Source organism: Mesoplodon densirostris, chromosome 9 (genome assembly GCF_025265405.1).
Source record: "Mesoplodon densirostris isolate mMesDen1 chromosome 9, mMesDen1 primary haplotype, whole genome shotgun sequence".
NCBI lineage: Eukaryota > Metazoa > Chordata > Mammalia > Artiodactyla > Ziphiidae > Mesoplodon > Mesoplodon densirostris.
Window position 1 is genome coordinate 80,554,922 of NC_082669.1, and position 15,137 is coordinate 80,570,058.

A 15,137-nucleotide genomic window follows, 5' to 3' on the forward strand; every position below is an offset into this window, starting at 1 on the left:
ATAGGGACATGCTTTCTCTGTAGGTCCAAAAGGACATAGGAAAATTAAAATAACTTTTGCGTGATCGTGTCTCTCCATTTGAATTCTTACAAACTAATGGCTCATTTCCTTCACTTAGTTTGTACATAATGGATCCATATTGGTTTATAGATACAGATAGGAGAGAATTATGGATAATAAGGTGTCACACTCTATCTTTATTTATCTGTGATAGATAAGTCTGCTCCCTTAACCATCCCTGACTGACTGATTGTGGCTCCTAGAGCACTATTTTGAGGAGAGGTCAGAGGCTGCCTCTGGCCATGATCAATGATTAATGTCTGCCATGAGCATGGGAGGAAAAGAGGTGGGATGCCTGCCAAGCATTTCCCATCTTTGAATATAATTGGCTTTTTGTTTCTGAGCTTGGAAGTTTTATTAATTTGTAGCTATCATATGCATAAAAGGAAAAATATTGGTTTTTTAACTTGGATCAACAAAGAGGCCTAAAACAGGTAAGTGCCTTTAAGACTAGGAAGCTTTAATGCTAAACATTGAGTATATCTTAAATAAAGCCTAAGCCAAAATACTACATTTTAAAAATATGCTACTACATAGTAGTGATTTTCCTCATTATCTTTAATAGTAGTAGCATGGTAGTATTACTAATAATTCTAGCTTTAAAAATCCAACTTGGCATTATATTGGGTGGCATATTAAATTATCCATAAAGCATGAAACAGATATTTTCAGATAAAAGTAGAATACTTTATTTTCACAACTCAGACATGCCAGGAGGCTAAGAGTTGAGGAAATAATGTGAATGTTGTTGGTTTTTACCAAAGATAAGTATTATGTTTTGTGAAATTGAGTTAATAGTACAACCCAAAAGTTAGACTTCGCAAAATACTTGAGAAACATTAAAAAAAAATAGTGATGTGCAGCTCTAGGCATTGGAGGCTAACAGAGTGGGATTATCAGCAAAGTCTGGTAGTGATTGAATTTGAAAAAAAAAAAAAATGGAGTGTTCCGCTGTGGTTTGGGATATTACATCATAAGAACTCAAATCACTATTTTTCCATATCCACATATTTATAATATTTTATGATTTTTACAAGCAAGGAATCATTCCTACTAACAACTCACTACTGTGATTCAACTTTCCTATTACATTAGAAATACTGTATAAACAGAGAGAGCAGGGGAACTTCACTTGGAAAATTAGCTAACAATCATCATACCAATTCATTTCCACAAACTATTACAACACATACACATCTTAAGACATCCCCCCAGAAGTTCACACTGAAATTTGGGCTACAAAACAAATGTTTATATTGATACTGTGTTTTAATCAATTTTCCAGTTTTTTAAACTATGTCAAATAGCCACCTGAAAATATATTTCCATGAAATTTATGGTACTTCCTTCTAGTGATAATATGCCCATTATTCTTTCCCACGAAATACTTATCAACATGACCTTTTTCAACAAACTTGGGTAAAAATTGAGTTTTCAAACTATGTGACCTGTTTACCATCAACCAACAACTTTTTGAGGTACACACCTCTAAGGATCTAACCCACTGACCCTAAAAGAGATTTCTGCTCAGATTAACAAATGGATAAAAAAATTATGATAAAAATTTTTTCCACAATCTAATCAAACAACATTTATAAAAGATTGAAAGTCTTGTCATATCCCATTAGAATTATTATACACTTAGTCATATCTACTTTTTAAAGTATGTCCCTGAAGTGTACCAATATTCAAAAACATAAAAAAATGTGTTGAAGTTCATACACTGATACAAAATCATGAATATACAATTTTGCTATTTATTATTGGAGACAGTGTCTTTAGAGTGACTAGAAAACCAGTGCTTCTTTTACCTCATGTTGCACTTGATCAGTAACAAAACCATATTATAGGACTTAAGGACTTTAGAGTTAAAGGAATTCCTTGTTTCCATTCTGCTACAATTTTTATTTTTAAAATTACCAACCCAAAATAATCTGCTGCAAAAGATATCGTATGTGTAGGCAACCTACACCAGTTCTACATTTATACATGAGACCGTGAAAACCAGACAGATATATATCTGAGCAGCTCTTCATCACTGCAGTGGACCATACTAGTTAAGTTTACAGCATTTCCCTTCAAGTCCTAGCCTTAAATCCCAGCTCAACAACTTTCTAGCTATGTGACCAGTACAAGTTACTTAAACATCTCTGTTCTGAGTTCCCTCATGTGTAAAATGAAGGTACTAATAGTACCAACTCAGAAGTTGGTGTGATAATTAAATGAACAAATATATGTAATGCACTTAAAATAGTTTCAAGCGCATAATACGTGTCATTTAAGAACTGGAAAAAAATACGATGGCAGAAGTTTTGGGGGATAGGCAGCTGTGTTTAAGAGCATGAATTAACAATAAAGCAATGGGATCTTTTTTTTTTTTTTTTTTTTTCCGGTACGCGGGCCTCTCACTATTGTGGCCTCTCCCATTGCGGAGCACAGGCTCCGGACGCGCAGGCTCAGTGGCCATGGCTCACGGGCCTAGCCGCTCTGCGGCATGTGGGATCCTCCTGAACCGGGGCACGAACCCGTGTCCCCTGCATCGGCAGGCGGACTCAACCACTGAGCCGCCAGGGAAGCCCCGGAATCTATTTTTTAAAGCTGGAAAAGATATACCTGGGATGTAGCGTTGACAATTCCCAGTCTTTTGATTTACCTGTTCTTCATGAGTAATGTTTTGCATGATGTGTCAGACTTTGACACAGATTTCAGTGCCTCTTCATTTGTCACAGGATTGATCTCATGAGAGTTTGCTAAGGGGCCTAGGCTAGATGACAAATGGACTTCTATCAAAGATTTTTTTTACTGCTATAATGGTTTCTCAAATAAGGTATAATATGTATGGGCTTTACAGTTTTTTTATCAGATAAATGGTTTACTTTTATGCATAATGTATTCTCTAATTATCCTCGGGTAATACATTGAGTGACAGAAAGCTAGGCATTCACTTTGCAAAAACTGTAAAGAACTGAGTTGATTATGTATGTCAGCTGTTTTAACTAACATCATTTATGAAAGATTAGGTAGTATTACTTTATTAACAATTGCATAAAGAATGAAGCTATGAGGCAAAATAACTCGCCTTAAAAGCCAAGTATCAACACTATTAGATCCATACATGGTCATAGCCTACAGTATAAGATTTAAAGTTGAAAGAGACCTTAGAATCCATATAATCTAACCTTGTAGATTTTACATTTGCATAATCTGAAATTCCCAGGACTTGCATACATTACCTAAGGGAATCAGTTATGAAGTTACAGAATTCCAACCGGAAACCAGGCCCCTAAACTCTTGGTTCAGTATTTTTTATTTTAATCTATTCCAAACCACCTGCTTGTTACAAGGATCATCATTTTTCCTCTGAATTAACACTGCTTCGTGATTAAGTTGAATGTTTCATTTCATAGATAGTAGGTAAAAAACACTAGGTCACCTTCGATTAAATGCTAAATACCTTTCTTGTCTCATTGCCTCTATGTATTTTTCAAGTGATTTATTGTACAGTAATTATCTGTGATTTGTGTCAGCCATGATGCAAAGTGAAAAGGGGCTCCAGCTGCAAAATTAGGGACACCGTTAATAATAATGTTAAAGTTTCCCCCCAAAATAACTTAGCAGATGGAAATGGGAATGGGGATTTTCTAAATTTTTATTTTAGTTTAGTTTTGCCTATAACCTTTTCCCTTTGCACCACAGCTTAAAACCACATTGTCATCTTCCTCCCTTGAAAGACATCCAACAGATCATCCTATCTTTGCTGTTGGCACTTCTTGGAGTTGAGCGTTTGAAAATACCAGGTTGAACTTCAGCACTGTCAAGCCTAACCTGAGCTTTAAATACCACACCACTGCAGGCAGATGGTTACATTTATGAGGAAGAAAGTGGCTCCTATATTTACCTTACTAATATGACTTTTATGGATGAGTAAAATACACTCAAGTGTCTCACAGTCATTCCCATCCAAGGAACTGCCTTGTGGGACAGGGATATATGGCATTTGGTTGAGGATGGCTCCTTGAAGATAATCCAAACTGCACTGGCATTTTATTATTATAAATCCTGCAAATAGCATTATATTCTGCTTTAATGCAATGACATATCAAAACCCAGGCTGCTTTTCTTTAAGAACTTCTATTGATGCCGAAAAGCTTAACAATGTCTCTCACTGCTGACAGAACAATACTAATGAGAAGAGTTTAAACTTTAGCAAGAGTTACAGTATGTGAAGTTATTTAAGGGATCATATTAATAGTTCCCATTTGTTTGCGATCCAATAGTACTGGGATTGAGTAACTCTTTCCCATTTCATTACCTCGGGAACTGCCTTTCCTTTCTTTCCTTCTGCCAAATCTCCTCTTCCCTGCAGCCTTACCAAACTCCCCCAGGCAAGTAGTAGTTCCCTTCTCTCTGAACCAAAAGCACATTGAACACCACTTTAACAGCATTTGTCACACTGTGTAACTATTATTTTTTTCATATCTGTCCTCACTGGAGTGCAGTAACTGGGTCTTAGTTATCTTTGTACCTTCAGTGCCCCCTACACAGGGAACCGCCAAGATTTGTCTTAAAATGTTGGTCCAGTAACTTTATTGCATTCTTTCAAGTTAATTAAAGAAAAAATTAATACAGGAGTCACAATACTTAGTAAAATTAAATATTAAACAAAGAAGGGGAGAAAAAGTTCATGTCCCTATGACCAAAACATGCAAGCAGCTAGTGGGAAGCAGCTGCATAGCACAGGGAGATCAGCTTGGTGCTTTGTGACCACCTAGAGGGGTGGGATAGGGAGGGTGCGAGGGAGACGCAAGAGGGAGGAGATATGGGGATATATGTATATGTATAGCTGATTCACTTTGTTATAAAGCAGAAACTAACACACCATTGTAAAGCAATTATACTCCAATAAGGATGTTTAAACAAAAACATGTAAGAGATATGGACACACATACACACTGAATTAGGCCCACAAACCCTCATCTGAAACTCTTGGGGATAGCTGTATTCAAAATTCAGAATTTTAAATAAATTTCAGAATATGACAGCATGTAAATGGCACATATTTAATATTCCCACCATGGTCTGATTCAGCACCCCCCCCAAAAAAACACATTAATATTTCTGTAGCATAAGTATGAATATTTACCTTCAAGAAGAGTAAGTAAAGACACAAATAACCTTATTAATTCAGAACAGGTTTTGCCAACAAATGACTTTGCCACAAACTTATGAAAAATGTTTCGGTTTTCAAAATGTTTTAGATCTTCGAATTGTGAATAAGTGAGTGTAGGCATGGATAATACAACCTATTTGGTGCTTCATCAAGTCTCCCCCTCTAAATGCACTCCAAATTGGATTTGGAAAAAAATATTATTATTTCTTACAAAAATACAGTAACAGAATAAAATACTCTTTGTATCTATCATTAGAATTTTAGTCTATTTTCAAAATCTTTATTCCTATAAAATTAATCTGCATTTGTTTAACTTGTCAGTAAATTGTATTAGTTGGAAGGATAAAACTTCGTGAAAAAACAACTTATTGAAAAGCTTCTGTGTGACGATCTTATTAAATGAAATACCATAATAAGAGGGCTTTCTCACTGTAATAATTTAGAAAACTTCAATTAACTCATAAGGCAGAAGTTAACAGGTATTATATATTATATATTATATACTGTGATCTGATCATTGTTTCTCTTTTAATATTTATACTGAAGAGAATTTTTACAATGAATCTATGTTTTAAAATGTAAGTTTTGTTATTGTTTAGTATGTCATGCCCATAGATCAGGAGACAATAACTGTCACTGAAACAATAGTTTGTTATAATCACAGGTCCCAAGAGGAGGGGGCCCTACACCATGTAGGGCCACATGGGGAAGCACCAGGGTCACTCAGGAAGAAGGAACAAGAAGAAAATGGGGGCAAGAGCCTTTATTGTGGTTTCCACAGGAAGGAACGAGCAAGGCAGGGTAAGCAGTCTCAGGATTGACTAGTTTGAATAATTTCAGTGCGCTCTGGAATGTAGGGACTGTCCCTAGTAGTCTGGTACCTAGCCCTGAAGTGATCAGGGCAGATGGATAGTGGCCCAGAGTGTGACAGCACTTTAAAGGAGGTGGTTGGGGTAAGGGCTCTGAATTGGTCAGTTTGCATGTAAAAGGCACACTCCTAGATGAGTTGTTTGCTATCTTTAGGAATTAGTTAGCCCTGGGAGGGACAGTCCTTCCGGGGTCAGCAAGGCCCTAAGAGAGCAAAGCATCAAATACAGAAACTAGAAACTGTGATGATTACAATCTACAAATGCATACAATTATACAAATTTAAACCAATAGTGAAATAAGAATTAGTTCTTTACTCTCTTTATTGGCCTTATTTTATTACAGTCTTTTCTTATTTCATTGTAAGAACAAATATATTCAAATTACTACTTTTTAAACTCCTTTTTTCATTTTGTTTAAAAGCGTAATCATGTTCAGAGCGTGATGGGCTTTGGCATGTAGTACGTCCTCAAGGAATGTTAGTCCTCTTCCCTTGCCTTCCCTTTCCCTTTTCTCATTCATTTACTAAATATTTATTAAGAATTCTAGACACCAGGGAAGCATCTTTTAGTCTTCACAAAGGGCACTATCTAATAGGGGATACAGATATTCAATAAATAACCACACACAGAATTAACAACTCGGCACCCTGAGATGTCAGAAGAAGGCACTGCAAGGAGGCATTATGCCCTCATTAGTCTGAATCCAAGACCACATTATGTAAATAACTTTTAAAATTATTTAATACGGTTGAATTATTTATTTTTATGCATTTTGCAAAGTTTGGACTTGATGTCTTCTGAAGTTGTCAAGCAATAGAAATTTCTTTTAAAATTTGTATGTGACATATTAAAAATATATCATATGAAGAAATTTATGAACAAGAATATAAAGTAGATTTCTGAATTAGGGGTTTCCATTATTCCCTTAAAATTGTTCTATTCTGTTGTATTTATTGGGTACCTACTCTATGCCCAGAGGTCTTTACTGGAAAATTCCAGGTAAAACAAAGTATAAAGTATGACTAGTTTGATGACTTTGTGCTTTCCTTTGAAAAGGTGATTTGATTTTTTAAGCTTTCATTCAATAAAACATTAATCAGTATTTTGAATAGATTCAACTATTTCTGAATGTGATTATTTCAAAACCTAATACTAAGTGAGATATTGTAAAACTATGAACAAAACAGTGTTATCCTTGGCTATTAGAAAGCAGGGTTAAAAATTTTCTGGCACAAAATAGATGTAGCAGAGACACCGTTTTGATTCTGTGGTCAGAAACGTCACAGCTGTCCTCAGCCTTGTTCCTGCTGGTGGAGGAAGGCTTCCTTTGTCCTTGGCTTCAGCCTTTGCATTCTCAGTGTGAGATAGCCCATGACCAAGGATAGGAAGCAAGTATATCAGCACCTCTAGTCCCATTCTCCTCCCTCCCTCCCTCTGCTTTGTCTTTTTTTCTTCTTTAGTATAATGTGCTAGTAGTGTTATCTCTCTCTGTTATCCCTGTTCCAGAATGGTAACAGTAATTATTTTTGTAAATATAATAAAACCCTAGGTCTAGGAAAGAGCTTAAAAGGGTATCTAAGTTATCCTTTTTTTACATATCTGATTAATAAAATTTATAGGCAAGTGTACATAGTTCAAAAAAGTAACTTATGTGGTAAGGCTCTTACAACAACAATAATAATGTTAATTCTTTATATAAATTATCAGTTCATCAGGAGTGCCTCCATAGACTTGTCATAAGCTTTCCAAATAAAGACTTTCTGTGAAACATTATCCCAGTTTTGGGACTTTTTTTTTTTTTTTTTTTTTTTTTGCGGTACGTGGGCCTCTCACTGTTGTGGCCTCTCCCATTGCGGAGCACAGGCTCCGTACGCGCAGGCTCAGCAGCCATGGCTCACGGGCCCAGCCGCTCCGCGGCACGTGGGATCTTTCCGGACCGGGGCACGAACCCATGTCCCCTGCATCGGCAGGCGGACTCTCAACCACTGCGCCACCAGGGAAGCCCTGGGACTATTTTTTTAACCAGTCTATCTCCAGTCATCTTCTGTAGATAAGCTTTCTGTTTTCTTTCTTAATAATTCAGCTTCTGTATAGATACTCATAGCACTTGCTCTTTGATATCATGTTCACTATTAAATGACTTGCACATCATTGCAACAATAAAATTTAATAATTTTTTGTAATACTAGTGCTTTCTCTGAGATATTTTGGCATATAATATAACTTCCAAATATGAAAACCTTTCCAATAAAGATTATCTCCCTGATTATCTGAGGTTCCTGACTAGACTGAGACGAGAGGATTGACCTCAATGTTCTTAGTTTCATTGTCTAACAATATTTTCTTTCAGTTTCTTACTAAAGGAGTTGGATGTGCTTGTTCCTTTGTGTTACAGCCTAGATGCCTTCTCAGGGATCAGGACAATGATCAGTTTTCAGTTCTGGCTCTTCTTTGGGGCCACCTCTATCCATCTCCTATACAACACGTCACCTTTCAATTGCTCATCACTGACTCTTAGGACCAAATCCAGACTCTTCAGTGCAAATTCCGAGGCCCTATCTGACATGGTCCCTGCTTACCTCCCCAATGATACCTTTCCCCACTTGCTCCCACATTCTGTGCTCCAGATACTCTGAGCTTCTTTCATGTCCCCAACACTCCATGTTTTCCCTTCCCTTTAAACTTTTTATATATGCTGTTAATCTGGCCTGAAAAAAATCAAGGAGTCCTAATTTGTATACCATAGAAATGATTCTATTTCCCCAACAAGAGCTGTAAAAACATAAAGATCAAACATTGTGGCCTTGTCCATCCATCCATTATACAGCTATTAGCCTATCAGTATCATTAGAAGTCTATGGGGGTATAAATCCTTGTATTAGGTAGGGGAGAGATATCACAGAACTAAACAATAATTATCTCTGTCCTCTGGAAGCTAAGACTTTTGAGAAAGAATATAAGGTGTGAGGGATGGGGGAGCAAATCCACAAATACTTATGTAAAACCTTTAAACTACTGGAAAATAAAAATAAGTGAAATTTAGAATATTACAGTATGCAAGTATGAAGTACAGAAGGAAAAAAGCTGAAAGATCAGTAAAGTAGGGTCAGAGGAGTTGACTTAAGCCAGATTACATAGGTATGAAGGGTCATGAGTGAACAACTGTTTTGGGGAGATGGGAAAGAAGAGTTCAAATAAGGGAAAAAAACACTGGAAGACTCAAAATTATAAATGGGTAATTTAAATACAAGGTTCAATAAATTCCAGTGTGACTAGAGCTGTATAAGATAGTTTTACATTTCAAATGTTGTTTAATTCAATGTATATTAGAAAATTTAAAAACCAGAATGTAAGACTGAACACTATAAAACTCCAATAGGAAAACATAGGCAGCACACTCTTTAACATAAATCACAGCACTATCCTTTGGATCTGTCTCCTAGAGTAATGGAAATAAAAACAAAAATAAACAAATGGGACCCAATTAAACTTAAAAGCTTTTGCACAGCAAAGGAAACCATAAACAAAATGAAAAGACAACCTACTGAATGGGAGAAAATATTTGCAAGTGATGCAACTGACAAGGGATTAATCTCAAAAATACACAGACAGCTCATACAGCTCAATATCAAAAAAACAAGCAAACCAATCAAAAAATGCACAGAAGATCTAAATAGACATTTCTCCAGAGAAGACATATAGATGGCCAAAAGGCACATGAAAAGATGCTCAGCATCACTAATTATTAGAGAAATGCAAACCAAAACTATAATGAGATATCACCTCACACCACTCAGAATGGCCATCATCAAAAAGTCTACAAATAATAAATGCTGGAGAGGGTGTGGAGAAAAGGGAACTCTCCTACACTGGGGGTGGGAACATAAATCAATACAGCCACTATAAAGAACAGTATGAAGATTCCTTAAAAACTAAAAATAGAGCTACCATATTATCCAGCAATCCCATTCCTGGGCATATATCCGGAGAAAACCATAATTCGAAAAGATACATTCACCCCAATGTTCCTTGCAGCACTCTTTACAATAACCAAGACGTGGAAACAACCTAAATGTCCATCAACAGATGAATGAATAAAGAAGATGTGGTACACACACACACACACACACACACACACATTGGAATATTACTCAGCCATAAAAAAGAATGAAATAATCCCATTTGCAGCAAAATGGGTGGACCTAGAGATTATCACAGTAAGTGAAGTAAGTCAAAGACAAATATCATATGATATCACTTATATGTGGAATCTTAAAAAGTGATACAAATAAACTTATTTACAAAACAGAAACAGGCTCACAGACATAGGAAACAAACTTATGGTTACCAAAGGGGAAAGGTAGGAGGGAGGGATAAATTAGGAATTTGGGAGTAACATATATAGATTACTATATATAAAACAGATAAACAACAAGGACCTAATATGTAGCACAGGGAACTATACTCAAAATTTTGTAATAAACTATATGGGAAAAGAATCTGGAAAAGAACATATATATATATATATTTGAATCACTTTGTCATACACCTGAAACTAATACAACATTACAAATCAACTATATTTCAATAAAAAATAATTAGGGCTTCCCTGGTGGCGCAGTGGTTGAGAGTCCGCCTGCTGATGCAGGGGACACAGGTTCGTGCCCTGGTCCGGGAAGATCCCACATGCCGCGGAGCGGCTGTGCCCGTGAGCCATGGCCGCTGAGCCTGCGTGTCCAGAGCCTGTGCTCTGCAACAGGAGAGGCCACAACAGTGAGAGGCCCATGTACCGCAAAAATAAATAAATAAATAAATAAATAAATAAAAATTAAAATAAAAAAATTATGAGGACATTAACTCCACAATTGTACCAATATTATCAGACAAAGGTTACAAGAGGTAGTGAGCTTATTTAAATTAGAAATAGGCAACCCCAGCTAGGGAGTTGATTTAAATAAAATCATTAAGTAAATAATAATAAAGGAAGAATACAGATAAAGCAACAATCATGAAGGCCCTACTCAAATGACTGAAGATTGGGGCTCACTGGAGTAGAGCAGTAGGCCCTGTCTAAAGACTATGGATGATAAAATGGGAAAGAAGGAAGAAATATATATATATCTATGTTACTTGGTGTTGATTTTCTTAGTTTCTGAGCAGGACAAAATAGAATATATATTTTTATGTGAAATAATTCTTGCAGCAAGATATATATAATCAGTGAATGAGAGAGAAGCTGAGTAAAGGGGAGAGCCATGAAGTTGCTGGAAGCATGAAGTACATTCTCCTACAAATGAACAGAAAAGGAGAGAATTGGATATGGTGGGTGAATCATATAACACTTAGAAATCAGAGTAGTGGCCAAGGGTTCAGCATGATGGTGCCTTTCCTCAGAGTAGCCAGGAAATTTGGGAGGGTATACACAAGAGAAATCTGTTATTTCCATAAAATACAGCCCTTCAATCAAGCACATCTACAATACTCCTCTGTCAACCGCTGGAGAAAAGTGGTTGAGATCAGGGAGACAGACATATGTTTCAAGGAAGAGGCAAAGAATTTTAAATGTAGTAAGGCATGAAAATAAAGGTAAGAATTCTCACTGGTTAGGGAAAAAAATGTGTGGAATCCTATGCATTCATGGGGAAATTACTGATATGGAGTTTTTTTGGTAATTATCAGTGGGCACATTTTGACTGAATTAATTGTGCAACAAGGGCAATAAAATAGGTTCTTATAGTTATACCTAACACTTCAAAACACTAAAAAAGTAATGTATAAATGCTTTATACTACAGACCACAATAACTTTTCCATTCACACTCAGGTCAGGTTAAGTTAGTTGAGCATTGTCATTCCAGTCCTTTGATAACTTAATAATTAATACTAACATGGGGTGGAATAGAGACAGGAGGATGAAGTCTGGGAAAGCAAGCAGTCTGCAAGTAGAGACAGCCCTTTGCATTAGGCAAACTAAGGTTTTTTTTTTTTTTAAGTTTTTTTATTTTTTGCGGTACGCGGGGCTCTCACTGTTGTGGCCTCTCCCTTTGCAGAGCACAGGCTCTGGACGCGCAGGCTCAGTGGCCATGGCTCACGGGCCCAGCTGCTCTGCGGCATGTGGGATCTCCCCAGACCGGGGCACGAACCCGTGTCCCCTGCATCGGCAGGCGGACTCTCAACCACTGCGCCACCAGGGAAGCCCGAGTTTTTATTTTTAATTTCTATTTTCTAGTACAGCAAAATCTGTAATACAGTTTCCTTCAATGAAATAATAATAAAATTCATAGGATTTTAAAATCTGTTACTAACATTTTAAAAATATATTTCCAAGCCCCAGCATATTTATAAATAGGTACTTTGAGATAGCTCAGGGAATACAACCATTTCAGACTTATTTTATTGGCTTTCAGACTTTCTCTTCCAAATAAGCCAGCATGCAATTAGTCAATGGCAAGTTTTCACAATAGTTTAACTGGCAACGTTAAGGCATCAGCTTAAAACTCATTACACCAAGAGCTACAGCTCTCTGCTTTTCTAACTTGTTATTCATCACCATACATACCTTCTTTTAAGTCACACTTTCTTTTGCTTTTACTAACTTAATGAGCCCAAGAAAATGAAAAGGAAATGAAGTTTCAAAAATCTCCTCTGAAGGTTCTTTGAGATTCAGAGTTACACTTCATAGAACCAGGACTCTGAGTAATCTAAAATAAGGGCTGGAAACAGAGGCTTGCCAGCTGTTACACATTTACCAGACCAGCTACATTTTTCCCCCCTCTGGGCTGAATAGTTATAAAGGTCCACTCTTAACCTTATTTGGATTAAAATTTATACCATTCACACAGCAGAGTTTCTTTTCAAAATTTTCAATTTCTTTATTCAATATTTCTACTGAAACCAGATATCTCTGATGTCCTATCATATTTTAGGGACTGTGAAATGCTACTACTGTAACACTGGAAAAAGAAATAAAGTTTAACCTATTTGCTTGTGAGAATGATGAGATAAAATTTGTTCAATCTCTGTGACGAAAAACCTATAAATCAGCAGTTACAGCACATTTTCATTTTTAATTCTTTTACAGTTTGTTGTTTCTTTAAAAAATGTAAAATATTGCCGAGGTGTGTTGGGATGCCCAAGACGACTCCATGTTTAGAGACTCTAAAGAGACTCACAGGATTCAGCATACAGTTGTATTCACAGCTAAGACTTAATCATAAGGGGAAGAGACACAGGCACTCTTGGGGAATATGTGTGCAGGCTTCCTTGTGCTCACCTCCTCCTATGAGAGGTCACACAGAGCATGTTCTTCCCTGAAGAGAAAATACAGCAATATGTGTGTGGTGTTTCTACCGAAGGGAGCTCACTAGAGACTCCGCATCCAAGGTTTTTACTGGGGGCTGGTCATGTAGGCACCCTCTGCTTGGCATGTACCAAAATTCCAGACCCCCAGAAGGAAAGCAGGATTTCAGCATAACCACACTGTATTGCAGTCTAGGCACGGTGAACCACCTTATCAACTCCTGAAATTCAAATGATCAGACATCAACCAAAGGCCAACTCTGCAAGCAGGGCTTTCTAAGGATAGAAGTCTCATATCGGTAACATTAACCCTGTTCTTCACAAAAGGACACTTTCAACTATTCTAATTTACAAAGAAAACTGTTTAAATTCAGTGAGGAAGGAAAAATATTTCTCAATAGATTATTTAAACAGTTAAAGCATTGGAGAAAAATCTGGATGGTGTGCATTTCACCTTCAATATAAAGTAAAAAAGAAAATGCTACCACAAAAGAATATTTTTTTTTTCTTACCGAAAAGAACTCATGGAGAAAAATTTTAGCTCTTGCAGAAAACTAAGTAAATTCAACAATATTTTCTAAATTTTCTTCTAGGGTGCTATGAGTTGATGCCTTCCTCCAATGCTCACTATAAGACCTGATCATTTATAAATGGAATGTCTCATTATTTGGGGCATTCGTTTACTCAAATTTAAAAGCAGAGACTGAGGGACTTACCTGGTGGCACAGTGGTTAAGAATCCACCTGCCAATGTGGGGACACAGGTTCGATCCCTGGTCCGGGAAGATCCCACATACCGTGGAGCAACTAAGCCCGTGTGCCACAACTACTGAGCCTGCACTCTAGAGCCCACGAGCCACAACTACTGAAGCCCGTGTGCCTAGAGACCGTGCTCTGCAACAAGAGAAGCCACCGAAATGAGAAGCCCGCGCACCTCAATGAAGAGTAGCCCTTGCTTGCCGCAACTAGAGAAAGCCCACACACAGCAACGAAGGCCCAAAGCAACCAAAGATAAATAAATAAAATAAATAAATTTATTAAAAAAAGAAAAAAAAAAGCAGAGACTGAAAAAAACCTACTCATTCTATTGTGTTTCACATTAAATTATCCCAAGCAATGTCCCAAATCAGCAAAATGCTGCTATGAGACTTGGATTTACATTTTTTAATAGGTCACAAGATATTTAAACAGCTTTCTTTGCTATTCCAAAAGCAGTTTGGGTATCAAGCAAAAGTATTTAGATTTAATAATATGCGCAAAATAATGAGACGTGAACTTGAAAATATAAAAGTGATCTTAAGGCCACAGCCAGTATTATTAAAAAACCAGGGGATTCTTTGTTGTTCTTATATCTTAGGGCCCTATAAATGAAGTAGCAGCCACAATCTGAAATCTCGAGTGTCAGATCAATGTACTAACATTTTTCAAAGCTCTTATGAATATGCGAATTTAGAAATTAACTTAGTTGCATTATCTTCCCTATTTTGATGATTTGGAAATGAGATTTTTTTAACCCAGGGGACAGTGCATGGACTAAAAGCCCTTTCCTTTATGACCTAAAGACACAGAGGCTTCCCCTTGAAATAAGATGCCACCATATGAAAGAGAAACAAATAAACCCTGAAAGATAAAGTATTTACCAAAAAAGAGACTGTGTTAACCTTAAGTAAGATTATTTTAAACTAGAAGAAAATAAGACAATGTCAATGGGCAATCTTAAAGCCCCTGTTTCACTTCCTTC